The sequence below is a fragment of the Rhinatrema bivittatum genome, chromosome 18, assembly GCF_901001135.1.
Source record: "Rhinatrema bivittatum chromosome 18, aRhiBiv1.1, whole genome shotgun sequence".
NCBI classification, from domain to species: domain Eukaryota; kingdom Metazoa; phylum Chordata; class Amphibia; order Gymnophiona; family Rhinatrematidae; genus Rhinatrema; species Rhinatrema bivittatum.
The window spans coordinates 29,236,222-29,252,199 of NC_042632.1; the positions used below are offsets into that span (position 1 = coordinate 29,236,222).

General features: G+C 37.9%; 1 pseudogene; it reads left to right on the forward strand.

Annotated features, from left to right (window-relative positions):
- Positions 1-7,969: 7,969 nt before the first annotated feature.
- LOC115079979 lies at positions 7,970-12,341 on the forward strand (annotated as a pseudogene).
- The last annotated feature ends 3,637 nt before the right edge of the window (positions 12,342-15,978 follow it).

Here is a 15,978-nt window from a genome sequence, read left to right on the forward strand (position 1 = left end):
AGGCAAGAGCTGCCCTCTGGGGTCTTACATTGGTTATTGGCCTCTAGAAACACATTATCATTGCAAGAGAATAATGAATCACTTGGAGGACAGGTCCAAGCATTAGAATCATTTTCTGCCACACCAAGGTGATGTCCTCCTTCCAAGTGACCTTGCTTCTCTATAGCATCAGCAAAGAGGCTGCCAGACTGGAGATAAAACAACTCTTCTATGTCCCTGAAGATCTCCTCTATATACCTCTCTGTCTGCTTTAGCTACTCTGTCAGTCTCTCTAACCTCTGAAAAGGTTTATATAGGTAAGTTCCACTGAATATTGAGATGTTTGTCTGGGTAATTTTACCTGAAAGGGCATTTTGTAGGGTTTCTTAAACCTTTTGTTCTAGCTAGTTCCACCTAGGAGCTTCATTTCCATGTCCACTCATCATATGTAGAGTCAAAACACTATTCTGTCAAAGTCCATAATTCCTGTGATGTATTCTGAAAATTTGGTATGTGTAAAACACAAAGCAAAAATGTTATTGATCAATACATATGCATAGACTCATAAGCCATCTTTTTCTTCAGAAAGTAGGCTAAAAAGAATGAATCTTCTTGACCAACTGCAGTACCAAGCAACAATGTCCTAGGAGATTTCTATTATAAATCAGAATGAGTCTCTAAGACAAAGTGCTGTCAATGATAATTTAATCTGTTAATATCACCTCAAAATTTCTTAAGTTATTTTAAATAAAATTCTGTAATTGAAATAGAAGGTAACTTTCAAACTTCCATGCAGATGTCTGTGTGCGCATGGTTGCCAGCACACGCACATGGATGCAGCGATTTTATAAAATGTGCCCTTCAATGCACGCATGTTATAAAATCTGCTACCCATGTGCATATGCGTGAACGATTTTATAGTGGCGTGCACATGAGTACCATCTCGTGTGCGTAAATGGGGAGAAATTTAGTAGATGCGCACAGCGACGGAATAGGCCTTTTCCCCAGTTCCCTCCCAGTCAGGTCCAGTAAAGGAGCGGACTAGGAGAGAACTTCCTAAACCCCCTACCTAACCTGTCTCCCTGCTACCCTGTCCACCCCTAAAACCCCGTTGACTACCCTTGCTTTTTTTTGTTTTTTTACTTACCTGCAGTCCAGAGCAGCGGCAACCTATGCAGTCCAGTCAGCTCCCGGTGCACGCTTCAGCGGGTCTGTGCCTAATGGCGCTGTCCTTGCCCTGCCCACACCCTGCCCATGCCCCACCTAGACCCTGCCCCTGGCCCAGCTTTTTTTCTAAACTGCTTCACAATGCGCATACCAGGAGATACATGCGTGGCTGTGGGCCTCTAAGGATCTGTACGGCACGCGCACAAGGGTTTTAAAATTAGACATATAGAGCATTGCTTTTCTTAAAAAGCATCTCACAGAAGAAGCTTTGCTTTCTTCTCATTAACAGCTTCCCCAGCTCTCTTTAATCTCTCCCAAGCTTAGGATCTTACTTACCAAGCACTTTTGCCATAGATACAGAATGGGGGAAAAAAACCTTAGTAAATGAGGCCTTTAGCTACCTATTAATTAAATACATGGCTGATTAATATGAATCTACTGGCCAATTAGAAGCATCATTGCTATTATACATAATTTAGGAACCTAGGACTATTCAACTTTCCTCTGACACCCACTCTTCTTCACACAGCCTTAACCACTCACCTGGACATGAACTTGGATATTTAGGACCACAGCTCTGTTAATATTCTAAGACACAGGGCCAGCCCCAGTGGCTTTGTGACAGTGCTGTGCACGAAACATCCCCAGTTCAATCTCTGAGCTGGGTCTTCCACTCCCCATAGCTAGTTAAGGATTGTGATAGAACAGAGACATCATTCACAGCCCCCAGAGGGGAGGAAGGCATGATCGTTGCTGGTTGCTGGATTTAGGGTTCATGATTTCAGGGTTCCAAAAGGAGCCTTGATGTATAGCCCAAGGCCAAATAACTATCACTATAATGTTGGGAGGGGACAGTGGGAAATTTTCAAAGACATTTCTGTAGCATGGGATCTTCTTGGAGTTTGGGTACTTGCCAGGTTCTTATGGCTTGGATTGGCCACTGTTGGAAACAGGATGCTGGGCTTGATGGACCCTTGGTCTGACCCAGCATGGCAATTTCTTATGTTCTTATGGGTAAAACAATTCTTTATCCATAGAATGAGCTCTTTGAAAATTGCCTTACTTATTTGCAGATAAACGTACATGCGCAGTGCCACTGGAGGGTAAGCATTCCTGGGGGTGAAGTGTGAGTGCGGATAGTACTTATCATATACTTTACTTTTTATTTTAAAGGTATGTATATTTCTGAGGAAAAAGTACCCACAAATGTAGCAGGTGCAGGTCTATGCACATACATTTTTTAACTCAATTTTCAAAGAAAAGTTTCTTCTTTTGAAAATTTGCATAATGTTGGCGACAAAAGAACTCTGAGACATTACACTTGTGTGCACAGTTTGCAAGCTGCCCTTACAACAGAGGGGAAATTCCTGGTTAGCTGTGAATGAGGACTCCTGTTGCCAGGATTCGAGCCCTGATTCTCACTGAGCTAGAAGTCCAAAAGGGGCAGGAGGAAACTCCTGGGTCAAAAAAAGAACAGGCATTCAACAAAACAGGTTTTCCCAGTATTTGCCTCTGCCAAATGGGCAAGGTCGATCTATCCCACTGTAGCCTCTCCAAAAAGCAAGTACACATAGGGAGGGTCATTTTCAGAAATGTCCTGTTGTCAAATTGATCATCCGATCTGTAGGTAAACTTACAGATATCCTATATGTGGGTAAGTCTATCACATTGAGCAGAGATATTCCTGCGGTGGAGTTAGGGAGGGATTTGCATTCACATACAGACTTTTTCATTTTTCAAAAGTATGTACATACATTTCCTTGGAAAACTTCTGCACATAAATTAGCCGGTGTAAATGTGTGCAGGCAGTTTTAATGGGATAATTTTCAAAAGAAGAGTATGTGCCCATTTTCCCTTTGAAGATTGTTGTAACTTCTGTGAATATTTGATTAAAAATATATGTGGGCTGTTACAAAATTGCCCTTATATGGACTGCACATCAAAAGATTAGTAAGAGTATGGGTGAGTGATTTTTCAATTATCTATTGCTGTATATTTTCTAAAAAGGTTCATGAGACATGTCAGGTCATTAACAGAAGGTGTAAAATACATAAATACATGTGCAACAATATAAAAAATATAGGGGTGTGAAGACCCATGTTCTCTGGTTTCATTATTCAATGGTTTTGTTTTGGTTTTTTTGCACTCTCATTTTTCCCATATTCCTGGTGTCATTGTCACTTGAATATGGGAATAAATTCAATATACTTCCAACTTTCATCCAGAACTTCTGCATTTGACCCTTTATAGTTTATGCCAATGAGATGGCATATCTTTGAGGATCTGAGATGCAGGATGGTGGGCTTCCAGGATGGATTTATCCTATGGCATTTGAATCTTTAATCCAATTTTGTTAGAGAAGCTGAAAAACTAGTGGTATTTTAACAATGAGGTGCCTTCCTTGCAAGGAAGGCTAAAACTGATTTTGAAGGAAAGACTATAAGAACTAAACACACTTTTATGATTGTTATAGTATGCGATAGATAGATAGATAGATAGATAGATAGATAGATAGATAGATAAATAGATAGATCTCCAGAACTGCACATTTCAGAACACTGAGAATATGAACAGTAGAGACACTAAGGAATTCCACCTGCATAAAACCCAAATACCACTGGTTTTGACATTGGGGGTACTCAGTTTTGGGGATTTGGGGTTGTTGTTTGGGGGAGGTTGCAATAATATTACCTTTTAACTTTTTTGCTGTAATTTTTTTTGTTTAGGGAATTTAGTTGATCAAATTTTATGGTGGCCATCCACCTGAAGATATTTAGGCAACTGAATGAATAAATGCTATCATCATGTTTGAGTTAGAAATGTAAAAATAAGAAAAATGGAACAACATGGGATAGCAGGTATTACATGTATCAGGGAGAAAGATAATGGAACAGAACACCAGAATCAGTAATGGGCAGATATGGATTGCAAAATACATTTTATCTAACTTCTCTGCAAAGTTTAAACTTTTTTTTTTTAATTTAGAGGATTCCTGCTGCTCCTTTGGATTTCCAGTTTAATCAGAGTTGGCCTCTGCTGGATAGTGGTGCCATAAGCCTTCCTTTATCACTACTTAGGGATGTTTCCTTATTTTATTTCCCTTCTCAAGTCATGTAGTCTGGTCATTGCAGCAACAATCTTCAGCTAGAGACCATGCACTTGAGCTCTTTTAGGAACTCTACAATCTGGGGCCTTAATTCTGACCTCTAGCTGGGATTATACAATGATTGGGACTCCCTCTTAAACAGCCACTGATTGTCTATATTTATTCATTTTAAAGACACAGGGAAACCAGGGTTTAAATCCCGCTGTCGCTTCTTGTGACCTTGGGCAAGTCAATATCTATAGTACCTGAATGTAATCTGCTTTGATGTACACTTTGAAGTGCAGAAAAATGGAATATAAATTAAGAAATCTAGTTTTGTTTTGTTTTTTAATTCTTTATAAATTTTGAATTTTACAAAACTTAATTTGCAAATGTGAAAACCAATGGAGGTCTAGACATTAATTCCACTAAACAATACAATACATCAATCATCAATCAACCTTGAAGAAATAATATAAAGAAAAATTAACATATAGCCTCCATAATCCATAAATCAATATAGTAATTAATACAAGGATCCAGTAATTAAGGGAGTAATACCGAACTAAACATAATGGGAAATTACTGCACTTCTACGCTTCCACATTTCTCTAATTTATGGGAGACAAAGTAATGGGGGTCTTAGCTTCAAGAAAATCTTTCACTTGTTCAACAGTAAAGAAAACATTCAATTCTGCCCCCCCTCTTTAACACACATTTACAAGGAAATTTCAGCATGAAATTATAACCTAAGGAAATTATCTCAGGGCGTAGGGCTAAAAATTTCCTACGCCGCTCTTGTGTTATTGGGGAGAGATCAGGAAAAACTTTTACATTTCCATTCATAAAGGTAATTGGGAACTTCCTGAAATATATTCTCATAATATTTTGCACATCTGCTGAAGTTAACAAAGAGACTAAAAGGGTGGCTCTGTCCAACTCTAAATTTGAACTCTCCAAAATTTCAGTTAAATTCTCTTGCAAATTTAACCTGTTAGAATTTACAGATGTTTTTGGTAAGAAATAACATTTATTTACTTCAGGTAAATTCCCTTCCTCAAATCCAAGGATCTCTTGAAAAAACCTTTTTAAAGAAACATATGGGATTTCTCCCAAAAGTCGAGGAAAGTTTAAGATCCTTATATTTAAATGTCTATTAGAGTTTTCAAGTGCTTCCACTCTTCTAGTGAGATATTGTCTATCTTTAACCACTGCTGCCTTAAAAGCCACATTTTCTTGTTCTTTTTCCTGTAATTCCAAAACTTGCTTAGATAACACATCAACTTTATGTTGAACTTCAGTAGCCTTTTGACTATTTTGAGAAGCCAAATATTCAACTTTGGTGTTTAAATTGTTCAGCGCTGAAGCAACCCCCACCATCAAGTCCCATAGAGCCACCATTGTTACAACCTCCGGGCATTCAGGAATCCTTAGGGGCTTAACTTCAGGGGTTGTCTCTTTTGGTAATTGCAGGCTATTACCTGTAGGACTTACCCCTACTGCCCCTTCTGCTAGCATGGCTATCGAAATTTCCACGCCATTCAGCACTCCCGATGCCACTTTGCACTCAACAGTAACCCGAGGAGCTGAAGTATCCGATGACTTTGCTGCTAGCAAACCGGAAGGGATTTCCTCATTCTGCGCGCCGTGTAGAAACGTAAGCCTGGAGCATTATACCAGGGCTGATCTGAGTTCCAGGCTCAGTGTTGTCTCCTCCGGAGCCGGAGCTTCTCCCTCAGTTCCATGCTCCAAGGGTTCCTTGACAGCTGGTTCTCCTGAAGCTTGTGAAGTAAGGAACCGAATAATTTCCTGCTGCATCACTGAAGATGGTGGGGGTGTTGAGGGATATACCCTGATTTTCCCCTTCCTTTTCGGAGGCATGAGGAAAGGAGAAAAGAGGAAAAAAATCTCACAGATATCAGGACCTCTCTCGGCTCCTACTCGCAAAGTGCGGCCATCTTGGATCCCTACGGGGCCTTTTTTGAAGAAATCTAGTTTTAACAAAACATCCTAAAGTAGCATTTCAATATAGTCAAATTTATTGAAATGTACTGTCACATGTGTGCAGATATTTTATTCTTTACTTTCACTTCTTGGGAGGGCATATAATATCATCAAGGTCTGGGTCTTCTTTTTTTAAGGGCACAGTACTGCCTCCTTTCCCTTTTGCTTTTATCCAGCTCAGTCAGAAACAGTGCTGGGATTCTGGAGCCATGTGCCTTCATTTACAACCACCCAGGGATTCTCCCTTATATTTAATAGAGCCACCCTCCCACTCTTCCTAGTTTTGTCATTGCAGAAAGCATCCTGAGGCCAAGACTACATTTGGCCAACAGGTGTGTTTCTTAATGATTACCAGGATTCCCTGCACCCCAAAAAGTGTAAGCACTGCCTCTGAAATATCCCCAACCCCAGCCCACCCAGGATGCAGAAGATCAAAATGGGGATCAAACTGGGACCCCCAAGGCAAGGACAGCTCTGCCACTGAGCCATCATTCAGCCAAGGAATGAATTTCAACCATAAAGTAGAGGCATGGAAAACTAAATGAATGGAAAAGCTCAACAAATTATTTGGATAAGCTTTGGAAAGTTTCTGCAATTTGTATATAAGATTTCACTGATTTCTCATGTTCTAGAAAATCATGAAAGGACTTGAACAAATTAAGGTAAATAGGTCATTTACTCTGTCAGGGAATAGAAGGACCAGGGGGGCACTCCATGAAGTTAGCAAGTAGCTCAATTAAAACAAACTGAAGAAAATTATTTTTCACTCAGCGCATAGTTAAACTCTGGAATTCATTGCCAAGGGATGTGGTTTCAGCAGGTAGTGTAACTGGGTTTAAAAAAAGGTTTAGATAAATTCCTAGAGATTAAATTCATAAACTACTATTAGGGTAATTAATAAACAGTAGTAACTTTTGATCTATCTAATGTTTGGGTAATTGCCAGGTACTTGTGACTTGGATTGGCCACTGTTGGAAACAGGATATTGGGCTTGATGTACCCTCGGTCTGACCCAGGATGGCATTTCTTATGTAAGAGGTGAAGTAGTTTATGAAAGGGTGTATGAGACTGCAAAATAATTGTCACTGCAAACGTTTAAATCCTAAAATGTTTGTAAACCCTTCACGTCTAACAAAAGTTATCTGCCAATATCTATTGTCACTGGTCACGGAAGGATGAAAGTAGACCGGGTTGAAAACACTTCTGTTCAGTTTTTGTTTATGTAGCTTTTACCAGAACTAATGATGGTTTATGTTCGTCAGTAGAAAGAGAGTTTGAATACTATAACTGTTTTCTTCTGAATTGTAGGAAAATATTCCTTAAAATACCTTGCTTCTAATCTCCCAGCAACCAGGCGATAGTAGAACTAAACTGCATGCAATATTGACATAACAATGCTGGACTTTTGCTGTGGATATCTGGAAAATATTCTGGCAGTTCAATTATAACGTAAGGTTTTACTAGCGTGGTGAGTTAAATTGTAGACAGATGTGAAATCCTCAAGCAGTTGTGGGGGAAAAAATCACTTGCTTTCAAGTAAACACACCATCAGGCTAAGCAACTGTGTGCTTTTGCTATGTGAAACTGCTGTAGCTATTTTGCAGGAGCACTTTCGGCGTGCCTCGAGGAAATGCTCTGTGTAGTTATTGGTTGAAACTCTGTGTGCCGCTGTTGGCCAATGAAATTACTGGGGATCCACCAACGCGTGCTTAGTCTTTCAGCGGGGTGGGAAGACGCAGGAACAGAAGGAGAGAGGGAGATCAGCCTGTGAGCCCGAGAAAGAAACTCAGCAATGCCAGGCTTTCAGTTAAATATGCAAATAATTCAATCTGCCATGTGGCTAAATAGCATTTCTCGGAGAACAAGCTGAAGCAGTCAAGGTTACAGACGTCTCACTGGGAAGTTATATGTTCAGCGAAATGAATACCGCTGAGAGGCAAGTACTTCGTTTTCTTATGTTGCTTGGCTTTTTGGATTGGGCTTCTGCGGTAATTCAATATGCCATACCAGAGGAGACAGCAAAAGGCACTTTCGTGGGTAATTTTGTCGCTGACCTGGGTTTGGACTTTAAAAGACTTTCAGATCGCAGACTCCGGGTGGTTTCCGGAGCGAGCAAAAATTACTTTGAGGCAGATCTGGAAAACGGAAGACTGTTTGTGAATGAAAGGATAAACAGAGAGGAAATCTGCGGTTCTTTAGCTCCCTGCTTGATCAATTTTGAGATTGTCATAGAAAATCCACTGGAATTGTACAGCGCTACTGTGGAAATACAGGACATCAATGACAATGCGCCAGCTTTTTTCACCAGCCAAATTAAATTACAAATCAGTGAATCCGTGACTCCCGGAGCGCGTTTCCCACTAGAGAGCGCGCAAGATGCTGATGTTGGAGCTAACTCTTTGCAGACTTATGAGATGAGTGCCAATGAATATTTTGTATTAAATATACAAACTCGAGGAGACGGTAGTAAGTATGCTGAACTGGTGCTGGAAAAAGAACTGGACAGGGAAGAACAGACTGAATTGCGGTTAAACTTAAGGGCACTAGATGGAGGAATCCCACCTAAATCAGCAAGTGTACCTATAATTATTGATATTTTAGATGCAAATGACAATAAGCCAGTTTTTAACCAATCTACCTATACTGCACGTGTATGGGAAAACGCACCAACAGGCACATTAATTGTCAAAGTAAAGGCTTTCGATTTGGATGAAGGTCTCAATGGAGATATAATTTATTCGTTTGGTAGTCACACACCTGCTAAAGTGCGAGAACTCTTTTTCTTGGATTCAGTTAATGGAGAGTTGAGAGTCAAAGGGCTGTTAGATTTTGAAGACAATAAAATGTATGAGGTTTACATACAAGCCAACGACAAGGGGCCCAATCCTGGACACGGTCATTGCAAAGTAGAGGTGGAAATCATTGATGTCAATGATAATACCCCAGAAATCACAGTGACCTCGGTGTATAGCCCCATACCTGAAGACGCTCTTCCAGGTACAGTGGTTGCCCTGCTAAGTGTAATGGATTTAGATTCTGGACAAAACGGTCTGGTAAACTGTTTCATTCCACCTAATACCCCCTTTAGTCTTAGTTCCTCTATTAAAAATTATTTTACTTTGAAAACCAAAGAAGCTCTGGATCGAGAACTGATATCTGTCTACAACATTAGTATCACAGCCACAGATGCTGGGTCACCTTCCCTCTCCACCGGAAAAACACTAATTATACAAGTCTCAGATGTCAATGATAATGCACCAAAACCTCTACAATCCTCTTATAATGTTTATGTGACTGAAAATGGTGTGCCGGGAACTCCGATATTCAACGTAAGTGCTTCTGACCCTGACTCTAAGCAAAATGGTCAACTCTGTTATTCCATTGTTGAAAGCGATCCCTTAGGAGATTTAGCCCTCAGATATTTCTCCATTAATTATGAGAATGGCAGCATATATGTCCTACTGCCCTTGGACTATGAAAATATCAGGGAATTTAAAATGATCGTTCAAGTTTCTGATGGAGGAAGGCCAGTCCTTTCCACAAATATCACCATAAATGTGTTTGTTACAGACCAGAATGATAATGCTCCCTCAGTTTTGTACCCACGTCCAAACGCCAGACCAGCACAAACAGACTTGATTCCCCGAACAACTCGCGCCAGAAGTCTGGTCACCAAGATCATAGCTTGGGATGCGGATGCAGGCCATAATGCTTGGATCTCATACTTTCTTTTACAGGCCACGGACTCTAGCCTGTTTACTGTGGGACTTCACAGCGGAGAGATAAGAACTGCGCGCGATATAATTGAAACTGATGCGGTCAGGCAGATTTTAATTATCTTAATAAAAGACAATGGCGAGCCAGTATTATCATCTACTGCTACAATCACAATATGTGTTACAGACACACCAGCTGAAGCACTGGCTGATGTTGTAGATACGTCTTCTACATCTGAGCAAAAGGCAACTTTAACATTTTATTTAATTATTTCGTTGATACTGGTTTCCGTGGCCTTTTTTGTCATGGTAGTAGTAGTAGGGTTTGTTAAATTGTATAAATGGCGGCAGTCAAAGGACTCATTAAAAAGCTTCAGGAGTTCTCTGTACAGGACTTCTGCATCTTTGAACTATGTGGATGCAGTTCGTAGTGAACTTTCTCCACAAAACTTTTGCCATCGGATGTACCTAACTACAGAGTCAGGCAAAAGTGATTTTTTGTATAAAAAAGCAAATCTTTCAACTCCAATTGGCAGTTGCTACAACACACTGGGAATCTGCGGTCCTGGGCTATATAATCAGATATTAAATACAAACAATGGATTCCCTGACATCAATGAGGTAATGTAATACATCATTACTTATTATATTTAATTAGCTGTAATCCGGTTATCAGACTATGAAATTAAATTCATTTTCTTTTCTTGTGAAATTCTCTCCAAAATATGTAATCTAAAATGTTCCACTTACAAAGAGTTAGAAGGTGTAATGTCAATGCTTAGTGCCTATCGTTAAGAAACTACTACAATTTAACCACTTACAAAGTGTGACTTTTAGATCATCTTTTATTTTTCAAATTTTTGTATATTAATGTAATTATTACTCACATTTAATGAAAGTGTATTATTCCTACAATACTCCCACTCTGAAGGGTCCCAGGTCTCCATAAGCTTGACTAGGCATTTGGGTTAGGCCATCATCTTTTATTTAGGCAAGCCATATAAATACATATATATACACACACTGTTTCATTTCAGCTCTTCTGCAACCAATGTCATTCTGCTCTCATCTGATAAACTATAATTATCAAAATATGAATGAAATGGCACTGATTGCAGAAGAGAGGAAAGAAAACAGTGTCTGAACCCTACAGTGTTTCATTTAATATCCTGTACTTCAAATAGTTTCTTTTATTCTGTGTTTATGGACAACTGCTCCGAAATATATTTGATACTGTGATGTGATTAGTGAGCCAGTCTTTTTCTCCTTTATGATGTAAAGGTATCAATAGAAAATACTCATAAACACACACAGACACTGCTTACAGCTTAAAGTATGGAAAAGGTATATTATGTCATAGAACACACAACACAGATTTGTAAAAGCAGATATTTGGTTTACTAAACATTGTAAAATATGGTAAAACCCAGCAAAAACAAATAGTATCACAGTAAATAACAAGAGACTAAGTAGGCCTAGAGACTACAGATGTGATGGCTAAAGTGCTCTCTCTCTCTCTCTGATGATATAAAGGACACTGTTAATTGTAATTAACTTTATACTCTCATTTTCTGGCTCTAGTTCAGATTTTGCAAATTCAGTTGGTCTTATTTAGAACTCACAATTTCAGCAGATTTATGCCTTAATTGTGATTTCTGCCAAAAGACATCCTACTACTTTACGAGTCACAAACAGTTCAGACACTGACCCATATTAGACAGTTAACAGATGTTTCATGTTCCTATTTCAACTTTTTACTTACTAAGCAGACTTGAGAAAGATCATTTTAAACTAGCATGTCTAAAAAATCATATGTTAAGTTATTGTGCAGTTAATATTGATACACATTTATCATTCATTTATTGGTGATGCTTTGATCCACTATTCCCAATTAAGAATACAAAGTTCTTCCAGTCCACTTTAACTAACTCCCTTTATCTTTCAAAAAGTAATAATAGTAAATTGACGATTATTAGCCACGTGCACTTTCCAGTGAACTTCTAATGGGGCAAAGCAGAGCTAGCTAAAGTAGTAGCTAGCTCTGCTTTGCCCCAGAGCTAGGGTTGCTTTCTTTGTGCAAGTATTGTTTCAGCCAAAACTTGCCCCAGATTTATCAACAAAACAAATACTTCCTTCACAGGCTTTTATTGTACTTTTATTTATTTTATCCCTACGTATATTTATTTTAAATTTCTCTAGTGTTAATGTATAGTTTCTTGCTTAATTGATTCTTTGTTCTCTAAGTGTCTCTTTGGTTAACAGCTGCTAATTCTACCCCCAGTTTTATACATTGTTTTTCCCAGTTCTATGTAACCCCGGTTCTATGTAATGCTTGTTGCAATATTGTGTTCCACTGTAAACCGATATGATATGTATCTTGCCACATGAATGTCGGTATATAAAAGTTCTAAATAAATAAATAAATAAATAAATAAAAATTCCATTATGTTCAATGGGGAAAACTTTGGCACAAAAATATCCCATTTTAGATCAGAGCAACAAACATCTAATAAATCTAGGTGTTAACAATTTGATAATATTTATCATTAGTGATTGACAAGATTGTAAGTTCCATACAACCGATAGTGTCTTTTATATCTGTGACACAGAAACACAATATTAAGGGATATAACTAGTATAATATCAACCACAACAAAATCAACTAGTTAATGATGGATGTAGGCACTCATGAGGTCACCGATTCTAATGTTGCTATTTAAAAAATTTTTATTTTTTAATTTTGTTCAAAACTTGAAATCATTTAATATGTTAATAAATATTTTAATTTTTTAAAATTTTTATGTGGGGAGGAGTAGACCTCAGCACCGGCCCAATAATTCTGTTAATTAACAGAAAATTGTGATTTGAAAGCCGTGTTGGTACAATCACTGGTCTACTACCTGGCCTATATGTATTTTAAACTTTTCAAAGAATTAAAATATTACTTTAATTATGTGATTTAAAACTGAGCTGGCAATGCAACTATTTTGCTTAATGGTTAGAATTGTTGGACATTTCCATAATATGGTGCCCAATTAGCTATATTCTATTTTTATGTTTCAAATTATAGTATTATGGCACCCATAGATTAGATTTGATCTCAATTCATACAAAAGACTCCATTCAATTTCTTCAGTAATACGTGCATCACCAAACCACAAATAGTTCAAATACAATTTGATAATATTTATCATTAGTGATTGACAAGATTGTAAGTTCCATACAACCGATAGTGTCTTTTATATCTGTACCTACCTTTTGTAGTGCTATAGACACCTGCAAAAACTGAACAAGGGAACTGGATGGAGTCAGCAATAATAACAAAGCATATAAAAGGAGAGCAGTGAGAAGTTTCAGGTGAAAGGAGAGAAACAAACCACCTTTAAGAAGATAAAGAACTTCTGTATATCACATGAGGAGATCAGCAAGGGGATTGATGGTGGATATAAAATGACACAGAATGGAAATCTTTGTAGTTATTTTAAATTATTAGTCTTTTCATGTTAATAAAGGAGTCCTAGAGAGTATTTGAGAATACACCTACCCAAAAAGCATAAACTAATAATAAAACGTTCTCAAGTACATTAAAAACAAGAAATCTGCAATGGAGTCAGTTGGGCCACTAGATGACCAAGGGTAAGGCCATAGCAGAAAAACTAAATGAAATCTTTGCTTCAGAAAGATACTAGGGAGATATCTACACATCAATTATTCTTTCAAGATGATGATACAGAGGAACTCAGATAGATCAGTGTATTAATCTGGAAGAGCCTACAGCAAATTGACAAACTAAATAGTAGCAAATCACCAAGTAATGATGGTATTCACCCCTCAGTTCTAAAGGAAATCATATATGAAATTTCAGACAATCAAATGATAATCTGCATATCTGCTTCTATGCCTGAGGACTAGAGGGCAGAAAATGCAACAACAATTTTCAAATAGGGATTCAGGGGTGAACCAAATAACTATAGACTGGTGAACCTGACATTGGTGCTGAGTAAACTGGTGGAAGCTATTAAGAACAAAATTACTAGTATATAGATAAAAATGGATTATTGGGGAAGACCCAGCATAGATTTAGCAAAGGGAGGTTGTGTCTTACTAACCTATTAGAATTTTTTGAAGGTGCGAATAAGCATGTGGATATAGATAAACTGACTGATATGGTAAAGCTGGAGTTTCATATATAATTTGCTAAAGTCCATAATGAGAGATTCTTTAAATTCTAAAAAGCCATGGGATAAGAAGTCACATCCTATTGTGGATTTGGAAACTGGTTAAAAAGTGGTTCTCAACCCAGTCATTGGGACACCCCTAGTCAGTCAGGTTCTTAGGATATCGTCGGTGAATATGCATTAGATACATTTATATACAATGGAGGCAGTACATTAAAATCTGTTTCATGCATATTCATTCTGGATATCCTGAAAACTTGACTGGCTGGGTGTGTACCAATGACTGGTTTGAGAACCCCTGGGTTAAAAGAGAGGGAATAAAGAGTAATGGCTAGTTTTCCAAATGAAAAAAAAGTGAATAGTAGAGTGCCTCAAAGATCTGGCCTGGAACCATCATTGTTTAACTTATTCAATAATAATCTGAAAAAGGGAGAAATGAGTGAAGTCATCAAATTTGCAGATGACAAAGAAATATTCAAAGTATTTAAAACAAAATTACAATATGAGGAACTGCAGAAAAATTTTTCAAGACTGGAGAACTGGGAAACTGAATGGCAGATGAAATTTAATATGGATAAGTGCAATGTGATGCACATAGGGAAAATCGTCCTATCTATAAGTACAATGTGCTGGGTTCCCTATTACCAGTAATCAACAAGGAGAAGATCTTGAGGTCATTGTAGACAATGCTTTGAAATCCTCATTTCAATATGCATCGGCAGTCAAGAAAGGAACTACAATATTAGGAATTATTAAAAAAAGAAAGGAGAATAAAACTGTGAATATCATAATGCCTCTGAATAGATCTATGAAGTGACTGCACTTTGAGTATTGTGTGCAGTTCTAGTCACCTCATCTCAAGAAGGATACAGTAGAACTAGAAAAGGTACAGAAAAGCACTGGATGGTCACACTTTAAGGGAAGATCTCAGACATCAGTATTCATGAAAAGACAAGGAATATCCATGTCATGGAAAAGATAGATTTTGAAGAGGCTACTATCTATGAAATTGACATGAGAGCTAAAGATAATGGATTACCTACTGTGGATGCTCATTGCATTGTGATAATAGAAGTGATAGATGTTAATGACAGTGTTCCTGAAATAAAGTTCACCTCCTTGTCTACCTTTCTGCAAGAAGGTGCTTTATCAAGAATAGTGCTGCCTCCCTTCAGTGCGATAATGACACTGGTGAAAATGGTAACATCCTCTTACATATTCAACAGAACATACCTTTTCAAGTTACATCATCCTTTAAAAAATCACTACTCTGATCACAGATGCACTGGAAAAGGTTGCAGGCTACAATGCTATGATCACAGCCACAATTTTAAATGGAAATCTACTTTCCAGCAAAAACAGATTCCATCTAAGTATTTCTAATGTAAATGATAACCTATAATGTTTTCATTGATCTGCTTATGAGGCCTTTGTGAAATAGAAAAACGTTCTAGTTCCTGCTTTTGATCCCGATCTGGGTCTGAAAACGTTCTCTCTCATTTCGGATGGAAATTTCCAAGATTTGCCTATTTCTTCATAAGTGAATATTCTGCATATTCATTGAGATTATTTTGAGAAGCAGGCTGGCTGGGAAGGTCTCCAGAACCTTTTTAGGAGCCACTAATCTGAATCATCTTGATTTCGTTATCATGGGCAGAATTTTTTCCCATTTCTGAATTAAAAGTTACCAATGATTATCTGTTCCAACACCATAATCTCCGGAAGAAAGAATTTTCTTTACTGATATTATTAGTCCTTTAATTTGAAAAGTGTGATTGCTAAGAGAGTTTACAATTTTGAGGAAAATATCTCCTGCAGGAAACTCCTTAAGAGTAGTTTTCTCTTTTTA